Genomic DNA, 14,642 nt, shown 5'->3' with positions numbered 1-14,642 from the left:
GGGGAGGTATTGCTGTATTCTATTTTCTGTCTTTTTACAATGTTATCCATCTCACCATTTTCCACTTTTCTTTTCATTCCCGCATTGGAACTGGAATCGTTTAAATCCATCTGCGGTTTGAACATTTCATAATAATTCATGAACATTTCCTTATCCAACATATCAACACTCATCGATTCGGTTTGTTGCGGTAAGGTATTGCTGTTGTCTGATTTCTGTGTTTTTACGGTGTTAGCCATTTCATCCATCTCACAGTTCATGGCATTGGAATCATTCAAATCCATCTTCTGTCTGTACAATTTACAGTCGTCGCACTGGCAGTTATCGATACAGAAATTGCAGAGGTACATATCGAAAAAATCATGGCATGAAAAGGGGGTACCCTTGTTTTCATATTTAAGCCAATATCGGTGGTGATTGGATTCATTTTCATCTGACATTAAACATTTGATTAGCTTTGCCATGTTTTGCAGTTTTGTTTTGCAGTATATTGCAATGTTTTGCAGTATTTTGCTTTTATACCCATTTGAACTTTACAAAAAGGCGAACATCAACACGTCACTTTTGAACTTTTCTCTTGTGCTTTTCTTAATGGTGACGAGGTAATCATGCCTCATCTCCCTCAATAACCAGTCGTTAGTTTCTATTTTACCCAATTCCTTGTAGTATCGTTTCCTTTCCTTAATGTGTGCTAACGCAACTGGATGGTTCAACCAACAAGCAGGACAAGAACCGTTGTATTTATCGAAACAGCTTGGACACGCGGAATGTTCGAACACACAGTTTTTCATAACGAGTAAGAGATAGTCAATGTTACTGTATCCACCACACCACTCACAACATCGAAAACGTTTTCCGAATCTCTTATCATACGAATAGTTTGACGTGTTTGACATGTATCGGCTGTCATATTGTATGTTTGTGTGTTTGTATGTGTGCATGAGTTCTTTGTAGCCACCACAAATAATGGAATACAGAAAACGGGGGTGAAAATAGGGGGGTGGGATTTTCAACAAGGGGGGGGGCTTTTCTATCAGCCTATTTCCCCAAGTCCATTCCATTTCCATTTTCATTTTTCAAACATCAAAACAAAACTTCCCAGTTTGCTCAAATTATTAACACTCGTTATTTGTGAAGTTTCTCTGCAATAATCAATACAGGTGGAAATGTTTACACAAAAAGGAGATCAAGTAGTTCCACCATGAAAAAAACCCTCTTAGATCGGATGAATCTACAAATGACAAAATCAATACAATATTATGAAGTTTACCAAACAAACCTGTCAGACATGCCACATAAGCAAAAATATTAAATCTTTATCAAGCATTTTAATGAAAAGCCTTGAATTTATAGATATTAGGAGCGATAGTTTCAAAAGCATGTTTGGTGAAACTCTTGGTACTTTATTGTTCATAAGTACATTGTGGAAAATAAAGACCTTTTCTTAGAATGAATTTATTGCTGATCTCGTAGCAAAGATTTTAAGTTTATTAACATAGAAGTTGAATGAGGGTCCATTATGTATTAATTAAAATGTAGAAAATAGTATACTGTTATTAGCAAAATGCCAAACTTTGACAAACTTTGGAGTGTGCTTAACATGAGGTATTTAAAAGACATGGATCACATTTTATTTTTTTGTATTTTAGATATAGTTACCGGTTACAGAAAATGGCCAAAAAGAGTATAATAGTGCTAACACTGTTTTATGTCAGATTGCTTATTGTATTCATAAGATCGACTTTATTTGTAAAAAGGGATCATAACCGATAAATAGTATGTACTATTCAAATAATGATTTGAAAGTTCATCAGAAATACTTAGAAAATAAAAAGATTTTCTATACATTTTACTTATATGACTATTGAATAGTAAGAAGACATTAAGTAAAATCTTAATGATTGAGAATAAGCTGAGTGTGTACAGCGAACGATCCCTTCTTTATAAAAAAAGATTCTACTTCAGGTCACCTTACTGACTTTAGTATACAGCCTCATTGGCTGACATAGCTGAACATGAATGTTGTATTCTTGAAAATGTTTTAGAAACATTACAAATTATTTACGTTTTAGCCCAATTGTCAAATTGTTGATACATCTCCACGTATCTATCATTATGGTAATTTTTCAGGAACACCAAAAAACGTTCTTTAAGTAACTAAGTTAGTTGTTTCAAATGTGATATTTTCAATGGATATTTAAGTATCGTCTCTGGAATTAGGCTTTTGAACCATGTTCATAATTTGATAATCGATTGCACTTAATTTAAAGTATTAATTGTTTTGTTTTGGCATTTAAAGTGGAAATAATATGTCAATTTATGTTGAGACATAACCACACATGTGCAACTAGTTGGTTTTGTCTTCACATGTTTTAAAACAGTTGGCATATTGCACCCGACAGAGTCCGATATCTGGAGGAACAGTTCTGGTTGCCCGGAAATAAAAATAGTGGTGCAGTTGTTAGAGCAAGAACCGGGTATAACAATATAAAATGTTTTTGTTTTGAAATGTTTTCAAAAAAGCGTTGAAATTAAATAGACAGTAACTCATGCTAGAGGATGTTCTGTTTAGGCTATATCATCAAACATATTTGTGTAGGAAATTTATTGGGCTATATAAGAGTAAATGGTCATACAGTGATATGGCAATATATATAATTTTGTAACAAAACGAAGCAAATAGTTCAGCAGGACACGAATCAGTAATAGATGTTCTTATTTTAGAGCAATAACAATCCACTTGTGAAAGACTCAGACTTACTTATCAGTTTATGTTGCTAAATATGATATTTCCTAAAAAGTCACGGTTTAAACTAGAATAGTATCCACAAAATGATCACAGGATAATCAATGTATTTATCGATAGTTTATAAAAATCAACTAATGTCCGTGTCGACCACGCTCTCATCCTCGTCTGATACAGGAGGACGTTCCTAAATATTCTGACTAGCTGGGAGACTCGGGCGATGTGATATTTATTGAACATTTTCTTTTTTGGAATTGCAATGTACGAAAATCTGTTGTTGTTTTTTTTATATTTTAGTTTTGTCTTCATGAACTAACTTAAACCGACTAATACTGGACGTTGCTAGTGAATTTCTGTATATACATAAATACAGATGCAGTAGAAAAGAACCTTGTATGTTTTCAAAAAATAATAATTTTATGCTCGTAACAATGTATCTTTTTGTTTCATTGACACATGACGCAACCATTACTTACGTTTTAAACTGAATATATATGCAAAAAGCTACAGAAACATGCTCAGTAGCAAAAAGTTTAAACATAAACCCGGTTTAGTGGCAATAGGCAACGCCAAAGACATAGAACACAAATTCACAAACAAGAAACATAGAACAGCACACAACTCTACAAACAGCACAGTGCATACATACTATATATAAACCTTTAACAGAAAAGTAATGGATATATCTAGTTGTGAACTAATTGTTAATCTGGCGTGTCCTTTTAGTTCATGTTTCATATTCGAATTGAAATAAAAACTTCGTTAAAGGGACTCACTCACGTAATTAAAACAATTTTTTTTTTCAGGTAATGAGACAAAAATAATATTATAGTTATTATAGTATAAAAAGTCTTTTACTTTTAGTGGGGTGCACACCTACGCCAGTCAAGTCAAGAAAACGAAAGGAAACAAACACTTTAACCACTAGAACACCAGGACTTATACAAATGTGATGGATATTTTGACCTTTTAAAAATACATTGATAACTTTACGTGATAATGTCAATAAACCAATACCGCAACAACAGAGGCTTTATTAACTTTATTAATGCTTATTAATATCATGTGGTCTTCAAAAACGATATTTGAGCAAGTAAGAACATTTGCTGAATGGTGCTAGCTTTTGGTTTACTAGTTTTAACACTCCTAATGATTTACCAGACTTTTTTGTCATACAAAAAAGTGCATTTTACAAAACATGAGCAAGTCCCATTGAACTCTTCTACAATGTTAGATAATTATCTAAAATGTATAATGCTGAATTTTGGGCGTGTTTTATACCCTTTTTCCTTCTTGTATATTGAAATTAAAAGTGAACTTTGACGATTTAAGGTGGAGGGAGGTGCCGGGTGAGTTCCCCGCCCTGGCCCCGCTAGTGTCTACGTAAGTATATAATAGTTTTATGAATAACGTTAGGTTCATAAGTCCAAAGTCCTACAAGGCATTTTGCGCTGATTATTCTTGCGTTTATGTTTAAGACTCTCTTTGTGTACAAAGTAATTTCTTATTAAATTATTACAAAAATGAATCGACGAACGCTCAAATTTATATCACCGCTATATTTGCATTCCACGTGTAAATCTTTCGGTCGGCAGACATACTGTGCAAGTGCACTGTTTCTGTCTGATTGCCAATACCTTCACTCCATGTGACTCATATGACATTTTACAATGCGCAGTTGCAGTTGTGTTTGTTTACGGGGTGAAACAGTCGCTGTCAAACTTCAAGTTCGATTGTAATAACTTTTCTTGTGAAAAGATGTATATTCCTGGAGATACTGATGTAAGTTTTAAGATTATAATGTTTCTATTTTAGTATAATCATGTTAAAACATATTTACACTATTAACTTCCTTGTTACAGAAATGCAAATCATTGAATCATGTTGTATCGTACATAAGCTGTTGTATTACTGCAGCCAAAACGAAAGCAGACGATATTTGAATAGTAATAAAGTGGGCTAATGCAGTCAAAATGCAACTGGTTAACCCCTTCTACATGTCTATCTATACACGTCCATCAACTTGAATTGAGTAAATTTTCATATCCGTTCGGACTAACACTATCAGATTGCACTTCTGAAACTGGTGTGAGGGTATACGTGTTTTTTTGTAGTTAATAATTATATGATTAAAATCAATAAGCGGTTAAGTATTAGACCAAAAATTCTCTATGCATCCGATAATGAGGAAAACCATTCTTTCTATTATTAAGATTCGGAACAATCAATCGTGGTATCCCAGCGTAGACCTATTAATCGGCTGGGAATTCCAGGGGTATATTTATAGTATACGGATACTAGTCAAAATAAATAAGTCTTAATAGGACATCTAGGTTTAAATTTCTCGAAATGCACATAATAGTCAACTTATCAAAACTTTTAAGTTTGATTATATTTAATTAAATATGAATATTAACACTACCTATGCGCGCGTAGCAAAACATTCTTATTGATTGCACTACATTGTGCAATATGTGGTATCCCAACCTTTTCCATAATTTAACAAAGTTCAAATTACAGCATTTGAGTTTTTTGAGATTATTCTCCTCTCAGACCTGAGCAGACGGATACCCGTCATATTTGTTTAAACCGAAACGTCTTTTGTTGGCAATAACCAGCCGATGATGTTGTAATTATCTTCAGATGTAAGACTTTTGAGCCTTCAAATTAAAGTAGAATAACTTTTCATTGAACCCTATTAACATAAAATCTGAAAATTATAAAGAAAATTGAAGCCAATAAGTAATTATTTATTATTGGTTTGGTAATAAAATAGGAACACAACATGATAAAGAATGTACCGTTTATTAAAATAATGGCAAACATGAATCAACGTTAACTTTTTGATTAACATATGTTTATATTAGGGTATTAATGATACAGATAATCATGCATTCATGTATACAATATGTAAAACATTAGAACATTGTTTTCTACAGCCCATATGGCCTTTATATTAAAGTTCAGTGAAAACGCGTTTATCAAACACAATGTTGTAGTCTGTAACTTTACGTTTAATCATCACACATCGAACGGTATGATTATTTACAATATGTTTGCATATACAACAAAGATACGACTAACTTTGCTGTTAACAGTGATCATGTCTTTAATTATATTGAAAGTTATATAAATCCTCTCAGTCCTGCACAACCACCCATTTTAATCCGCTGATAGGTCATGGCGAAACCCTTCTTCAGTATTAAATACAAATAAAATATAACCACGACAGCATTTGTTGTTAAAGTTAGACACCACTTACTAAACTTTCTATATATTCTAAAGTCAATTGACCAATTTGCATGGAAGATTCCATTGATTTCTAGTGCTTCACGACCCCAACCTAGGGGGATAAAGTTTCACTCATTTTCTATACATTTAACAACAGTAGAGAACAGTTACGTTTCTCCTAAGAAAAAGAAATGGTTGAAGGTAACCCCTGTGTATTCGGTAAAATGATAGTATCTTTTGTATACGGACAAACAATGTAGTGCAAATGTAAACAATACAATTTAAGTAGATCAAGTAGATCCAGCTTATTCAGCCTTTTTTTGAAATCACAAACCATTCAGCTTAAAAACCTACAAATATGCGAGGTAGTCAATGGTCTGTGATGGTTAAGCCATGCTTTGATTTACTGCCATGTTTCAATTACAAGAATTAAGGCATGTTACAATTTTAGTATTAATGGATCATGCATGCAAAACAACTAAGAGGGTATGGGTCCAAGTCCAAGAATAAATATTTGTCAACTAGAAGTATTTTTTTGTTATTGAGTGGAAACATTTGGCTGGGACGGGGTGCCAAATGTATGAACAGTTTTCACCGGAAGTGCTGGATAAACGCCGCTGGCTGGTCCCCATGATGAAGGACGCAAGGAAAGAGGACAAGCGAGCATGGATTGCTTATGACACCCTGTACGTGGACGGCAAGCTGGTGCGGCTGTAGGGGCACGTAGGGGGTGAACTATCCGTCCTTTCGTGGAATGTCCATGGACTTACAAGGGAGAAGAAGGAGAGCATTGAGTTTGTAAATATTTAAGAAAACACGATATTTGTTTTTTATACGAGTCATGGTGTGATTCTACTAGTAATATAGATTTAAATGTAATAATAAATCGTATAATTTTTATCGTAAATTTCAACATAGGAACGCTAAACGAAATAGTGGTGGAATAGTTTTACATTACAAAAAACATTTAAGTGATGGTATTGAAGTAATTAAAAATCATTTTGATACAATAATTTGCCTTAAACTTGATCGCAGCCTTTTTAACATCCCTGAAGATATTTATTCATGTGGTACCTACATTTGGGGTGAGGACTCGCCCATAAACAATACTGTTAATGTTGATTTATTTGATATCTTAGAAAATGATCTGTTTTATACGATAGTCTTGGTTGTGTATTTGTTTGTGGTGATTTGAATAGTAGGGTTGGAAATAAAAACAAAACAAAACACTATGATATTCATAATAAATATAACTCTTATACTGATAGTCATGATTACGAATCTGATTGCACTCCTGACAGGGCCTCAATCGACAGATCAAATAATAATCATTGGATAAAACTATCAACATACATTTATGTCACATAACGGCTATTCTTTGATTGACTTTTTTCGAGTGAGCGAAATTTTTCACAGATTAAAGATTTTTCTATAGAATCATTCAATGAATGGAGCGATCACGCTCCGCTAAATATTTCATTACTATGTAATAGTATTGTACCTGATACTACAAACTACTCAGAGATTAAATACAAATGGAATGTCTCTTTTAAGGAGCAGTTTCGCTCCGGGATTATTGCAAATTTACGTACTTTTAATAATATTGTTAATAGTGCAGATTGCTCAAGCAAAGACTCTGTTAATAATATGTTACTTATGTTTACGAACACAATACGGAGTGTAGCCGACCCATTGTTTTCTGTTTTGTTTTTATAAAGATGAGGTATATTTTACAAATTATACAAATAGTAATAAAAACTGGTTTGACCAAGATTGTATTGTTGCACGAAACCTGTATTTAGAAGCACTAAGAATTTTCAATAAGGATAACTCAGATGCTAACAGATTGATTTTATGTGATCGGAAAAATAATTATAAGAATATTGTCCGTAAAAGGAAGAATGTTGATTATAAAAAGAGAATATGCGATATTGAAAACATAAGAAAGAGCAAACCTAGAGAGTTTAGGAAACATTTTAAGTCTAAATCCTCTAATGAATTAAACAAAATACCACTAAACGAATTTCGGGAATATTTTGAAACAGTTAGCAATAACACTTTTGGTGGTATTAATCACGATGCAGAAAATTTTAATAATGATTTTAATGATCAAAATAGTTATTTTCCTGAACTGGATGAACCTATAACTGTACAAGAAATTATAAATGCTGTTAAGTCATTGAAACAATGTAAAGCCTACGGCAGTGATTATTTGTAGAATGAATATTTTATCGAAACTATTGATATATTATCTTCAAATCTATGCGATTTGTTTAACGGGTCATTTTCCCGAGCAATGGACTGAAGGTATTATTTTCTCCTTCATAAAAAGGGTTCAGAATCTGATGTCAATAATTACAGGGGAATTACTTTAGTTAGCTGTTATCTCTGATACAAAATTATTTGTATGAAAATAAAAGACTATATATTATTTTTGTCGATATGATGAAATGTTTTGATACTGTTTATAGAAATGCATATTGGTTGAAGATGTATAAATGTGGAACACAAGAAAAATACTTAGAATTGTTCGAGACATGTATCAAAGAGTTAAATCATGTGTTAAATCATTGTCATCATATTCTGAAAATTTTAATGATATTAATTGATGTTGATAGATTTATATCAGTTTTCAAATGTAGAATACATGATGCTTTTAAACAAGATGTATGGTGCTTAAGAAAACAGCACAGTGCCAGATAAGTATGTATTTTAAGGCTAGTTTTGAATGTGAAAGTTATTTAGACATTTTACCTCAACGTTTACGATTTTTTTTGTAGACTAAGACTCTCTGTGCACCCACTTCATATTCAGACTAGTAGATACGCTAGAAATAATATTGTTCGAAACCAAAGATATTGTCTTTATTGTAATTCCAATGATATTGAAGACGAATTTCACTTCATCTGTGTGTGTCAAGATTTTAATGATTTTAGGAAGAAATATATTAAGAAATGCTATTATACAAGACCATTTGTATTTAAATATTTACAACTCCTGCAATCTAATAATAAAATAGAGCTTATAACCAGGGGGGAGAATCGAGCTTAACCTTAGCATTCAAACAAGATGGCGGCGCCCATGTAAAAGGTGAGTTTTTCGGCGATTTAAAATTTTGGAAGCCAGTTTAGACATTGGCATATTGTGAAAAACCTGCTAGAGAAAATTCCACACCCATTGATACTTGGATCTCCATGAAACATGCTGTAGTTTTGTCAAACATTCGGACATCGGCATCGACTCGAGAGGAAAACGAACTAAAAGGCACGGCTAAGGTTAGGATCCCTCGATAATATTGGCCTGTTTTGACGATTAGCAACACTATTCATGATTGTTGTGTCAAGTTGGTGCAATATAAATGTGTATTGATCAAAAGATATCCGTCTAGAAACCCGTAATGACGTATTTGTTTCAAAATTAGTATTTATGCACAATGCTAAGGAGCAGTGCACGCAAATAAGTGGCTAAGGTTAGGTGCCATTTATTGAGAGAGGCGTTCATTACCTCTGATATTTAGATAGATGATTTTTGTGTCTATATATGTATGTATATATATTCGTTTGTATTACATTGTTTGTTATTATGCATACACGTTGACATTGATCATTATAAACATATGTGTTGATGACGTTGTCGAAATAAACTGTCTGTCTGTCTGTCTGTCTGTTATTGTGTTCCGCCTAACAGGTCAATTTCCTTTAAGGCATCCTATCTGTAACCGCTGATCCTTGGGTAAGTCTCATCCATGAACTTTTTTCCTTTCATTTAAATGTTTAAAGAAGAACATTAATGACCCTAAAGCCAAAAAAGTTAGATGACATCAGTTTGCAGTACTTACTTCAAGCGAGTCAGTTCCAAGTCCATTTGCAGTACTTACTTCGAGCGAGTCAGTTCCAAGTCCATTTGCAGTACTTACTTCAAGCGAGTCAGTTCCAGGTCCATTTGCAGTACTTACTTCAAGCGAGTCAGTTCCAAGTCCATTTGCAGTACTTACTTCGAGCGAGTCAGTTCCAAGTCCATTTGCAGTACTTACTTCGAGCGAGTCAGTTCCAAGTCCATTTGCAGTACTTACTTCAAGCGAGTCAGTTCCAAGTCCATTTGCAGTACTTACTTCAAGCGAGTCAGTTCCAAGTCCATTTGCAGTACTTACTTCGAGCGAGTCAGTTCCAAGTCCATTTGCAGTACTTACTTCAAGCGAGTCAGTTCCAAGTCCATTTGCAGTACTTACTTCAAGCGAGTCAGTTCCAAGTCCATTTGCAGTACTTACTTCGAGCGAGTCAGTTCCAAGTCCATTTGCAGTACTTACTTCGAGCGAGTCAGTTCCAAGTCCATTTGCAGTACTTACTTCAAGCGAGTCAGTTCCAAGTCCATTTGCAGTACTTACTTCGAGCGAGTCAGTTCCAAGTCCATTTGCAGTACTTACTTCGAGCGAGTCAGTTCCAAGTCCATTTGCAGTACTTACTTCAAGCGAGTCAGTTCCAAGTCCATTTGCAGTACTTACTTCAAGCGAGTCAGTTCCAAGTCCAGATGTCACTAGCACCTGACTGTACCTGTTTGTATTTGTTTTACTTTTGCAGTAAAAACAACAACTGTGTATAAATATATATGTTATATGTTGACCTTTTGTAGCTGTCCGATATATCTTAGCCTAAATATGACAATTAAAACTTCTTCGTTAACTGTATATGTTGAGAAAGCAGTTTTAAAGCCAATTTAAAAAACAGTTATGATATCCATGCTTTTGAGTCAAGTGAATACCTATGTTTAAGTGGCACTGTTTAAAATTTGAAATTGATGTTCAACCTCAAAGGTTGGAGAATATATAAATTGTTTTGGAAGTGTTGCCTGAATGGCTACGTGGTTATCAATGTCTTTAATGGCATAGACCATGATAAAACGAGTATGTAATTACAACAGTAAATATAATGTAAGTGAAGTGGTGTAAATGAAGGATTGAAAGTCCGAGTTTGTGAGTCTTTGTCCATGGTAGCGATCCAGCTATGAATGTCTAAATCAAAGACGTTACAGTGTTGAAATTTCCTCAACTTTGATATATAAACATGTCGGAAGTGCACCTCGCTAATAATCCGACGGTCGTTAACGACGCCGGTGCAAGCCCCATACAACTTATTTCAAGTTCAGAATGTTTTCATGATAGACCTTATAAAATAAAGTTATTATTGGCAAGTATTAGAAGGGTAACACGTAAGGTGAGCAGCACCCTTCATCCTCGCACCCTCTAAATCCGCTGATGTGTCCTTGCCAAACCCTTCTTCTGTTAATTATTGCACATACATAAACACTATGTGTATTATTATTCAATCGCCAATATATTAAGGACAGGTTATAAAATACGTATTTAGGTTTCAAAGCGGTTCTAATTTTAATTAAATTTGATAAGAGATCAAATGATTTATTCACACTTAGACTGACTGTATTTGCCCGTCTACAGACCTTATCTGTTTGTACTAAAAGCGTTTGTTACTTTGCCAATTTAGCTTGTATTTTATTAAGCAGTGCAATCATTGCACAATTTCAAATATTGATTTAAAGTTTTGTAAATATAGTGGAGAAATATATTTCTAAACTTCAAATCATAAATAGTTTTAATGGCGCCTGTTATATCTGGACATAATGTTGAGTTTCAGGTTATAGAAATAAATGGTAAAACATTTTATGTTGCTATTTTCACGCAATAACCGCTGTCGTACGTATATTGTTGCCTTTTTAGTTTTTATCATGCAACGCTTTTGTTCGTATTGTGATGTTATTTACCATTCAACAACCGTTGTTTTTTTTTATAATACTTTGCTGTATAATTATGAAAAACGATATTTTTACGTATTACGTTGTACTTTCACCATTAACAACCGCTGTTATACGTTGTTTTATCATTAACAACCGCTGTTATACGTTGTTTTTATCATTAACAACCGCTGTTATATGTATTATTTCGCTTTTTACAATGTAACATCCGCTGTTATACGTATTAAGTTACTTTTGTTAACAACCGCTGTTTTACATGCTATGTTGATTTTATGCAACAACTGCCGGTGTAATATTATGTTGTTTTATATCATGCAACAACATCTGATGCTGTACTTTGATTGTAAAACATACTACTTATATTATTATCGCTTACAAGCACCACTACTTTCAGCACTACTATTACCATACCACAACCTCATGTCAACTAATATCACTGCTACTTCCACTTCTATTTAAACTACTACCACTATTACTATCACTACTTTTCCATTACAACTACCACTACTACTACCACTACTACTACCACTACCACTTCTATTTCTTTTGCACCACCACCACCACCACCACCACCACCACCAACACCAACAACAACAACAACAACAACAACAAATACCACAACTACTACCACTACTACTACCACTACTACTATAACTTCTATTTCTTTTGCACCACCACCACCACCATCACCTCCACCTCCATCACCATCACCACTACCACCACCAACACCACCACCACCGCCACAACTACCAACCCATAACCAACACTACTACCACTACCACTACTACTACTACTACTACTACTACTACTACTACTACTACTACTGATACTGATACTTCTACTTCTACCACAACTTCTTCTCGCATAATTTGACATCTAATTGTGCCTTTGATATTTTCCTACTCGTATTTAATTGAAATACTTGTTTTTTCTGCAGATGAGTGCGGTCACTTTCCCCTGCGTGGTCCATTGTGTGATTTTGATGATGCCGTCTGTCATAAAGCAGTGCGATCATAGGTCTGAAGTTGGAGGCAACATGTTCACTCTCATTGCAACCATTATCGAGGCTGCTCGTTGGCATGGCGATTGTCCGCTACAAATGTTGTTCACATCTGGGAAAGACGATGAATTGATCCGGTTTGGACTAGTTGAACTTTTTACGTTCATACCGACTATCATTCACATTTTGAGGATGTGTAGTGATTGCGAAAATACAAAATTATACGAAAATGAATGTTTAGGTTGTTACAGCGAATTAGGAAAACATGTGTTTCTGCTTCTTGTTAGTTGGCTTATCCATATTGTTGGCTTTGGTATAAGGCTGAAAAGGTGAATGAAATGACGCTTATTTAATTTGGAAGTGCATAGCACATTTAAGTATATGATTAAGTAGATGTCCAGTGTCATAACTGTGACTTAGATTTACCTGATAGCCGTATTTAAACAATAACGTGGTTTTCTTTCTTTATGAAGTATTATTGTTATTATAAAATAAACATAGCTGTTTTGCATTCTATATTGTAGAAAGCCTACCAAAGTTTTGCACTAAGTCTAGTACAATGTACTTCACACAAAGTTTAAGGTGGACGCCAGCTATAGCAATGGCCTAAGTTTTTCTATATTGATTTACTGCTTACCATTTCAGTTAAAATTCGGTGACCGCCTCTGATCATAAAGTTGTTTTTTTGTGTGTGTGTTTTTTTACATTATGCTACCAACTTCGTATTGAACACAGCTTGTATACAGAATATATAATAAACCTATCAAACCATGGAAAGTCAATACAAACATATAACCCATGTTTGTCGCGAAAGCATTTAACTAATTTTGAGAAAATTTAATAATTATCAAGGGAGGGAACTCTTTCTTAGCGCCGAATGTTTAATTGTCCGCCCTTCTTTATTTTGGCGCCTTTCTCACTTGTTCTCTAGTTTTAATCCGGTTCGGACGTGTGTTTTCTCCCTCCCTCCCGCCCGATTCTTTTCTTTCTTTTTGTCGAACAAGTTCTCAATTTTATCTTTGCTTACATAGTTACCCCTTTTCTTCCCTCTTTTATTTAAGGATATTGAATATTATATTATGTTTTTTTTCACTTTATTATGCTTTCTGATGTAGTGTATCCTTGCATTGAGGATTTTTGGCTGCTTTTGACAAAACTTTATATCTATGTTAATTTCATTTACAATCTAGCAGCCCATTATTTCGGCCAAATTAAATTTATATTTTACATTTGTCTTTGTTTTTCCTGAGCGCAATAATTTTACACAGTTTAAGGTCACTGAAGAGCTCAAAGGCGCCCTGTGTTCGGCGTCCGTCGGCAACATTTTAAAACGTAAATAAAATCCTTGATTTTTGGTGTGCAGCTTCATGTTCGGGTTCTTAAACAAGACTGCTCAAATTGTGCCCATAGGGTCAAAGGTGGCCCCGTTCAATGGTTTATAAGTTTTCTATATACGTGTTTTGAAAAGTTTCTTCTCTTAAACTACAAGGCTCAGATCCGTGATATTTGGTAAGCAACATCATTTAATGATTATTTAAGAAAATTGTTGAACTTATGGCCCTGGGGTCAAATGAGGCCCCAGACCAAGGAGTCTCATGTTTTATTTATATACTAATATAGTAAATGTTGAAAATCATCTTTGAAAATGAGACCATTAATATTTTGCATGTACACTCATGATGTGGATTCTTACCAAAGTTGTTTCGATAATGCCCTTTGTGTCAAAGCTTGCCATGCCCTGGGCCTTGCCATTTTTTAAATAATTATCGCAATTCCGTAACTCTGATGTTGGTATTTGAACCTTGGGTTTCGAGACTTTTAGTTTAAAGACAACATTATTTCGCTTTCATACATTAAACCATCGACACCAGTGTCAGTAAAACCAAGGCATTGTATCTT

At 34.1% G+C, this 14,642-nt stretch overlaps 1 long non-coding RNA gene across 1 annotated transcript; it reads left to right on the top strand.

The window, feature by feature from the left end:
* The first annotated feature begins 4,389 nt into the window (after window positions 1-4,389).
* Window positions 4,390-13,970, top strand: LOC128233716 (uncharacterized). The gene is made up of 2 exons (XR_008260760.1): window positions 4,390-4,528; window positions 12,681-13,970. It is a non-coding gene; the product is annotated as an uncharacterized LOC128233716 (long non-coding RNA).
* The last annotated feature ends 672 nt before the right edge of the window (window positions 13,971-14,642 follow it).

The sequence above is a fragment of the Mya arenaria genome, chromosome 5 (genome assembly GCF_026914265.1).
Source record: "Mya arenaria isolate MELC-2E11 chromosome 5, ASM2691426v1".
Taxonomy (NCBI): Eukaryota; Metazoa; Mollusca; class Bivalvia; order Myida; family Myidae; genus Mya; species Mya arenaria.
The sequence above is the reverse complement of the archived record's forward strand: the minus strand, read 5'-3'. Positions and strand labels throughout refer to the sequence as shown.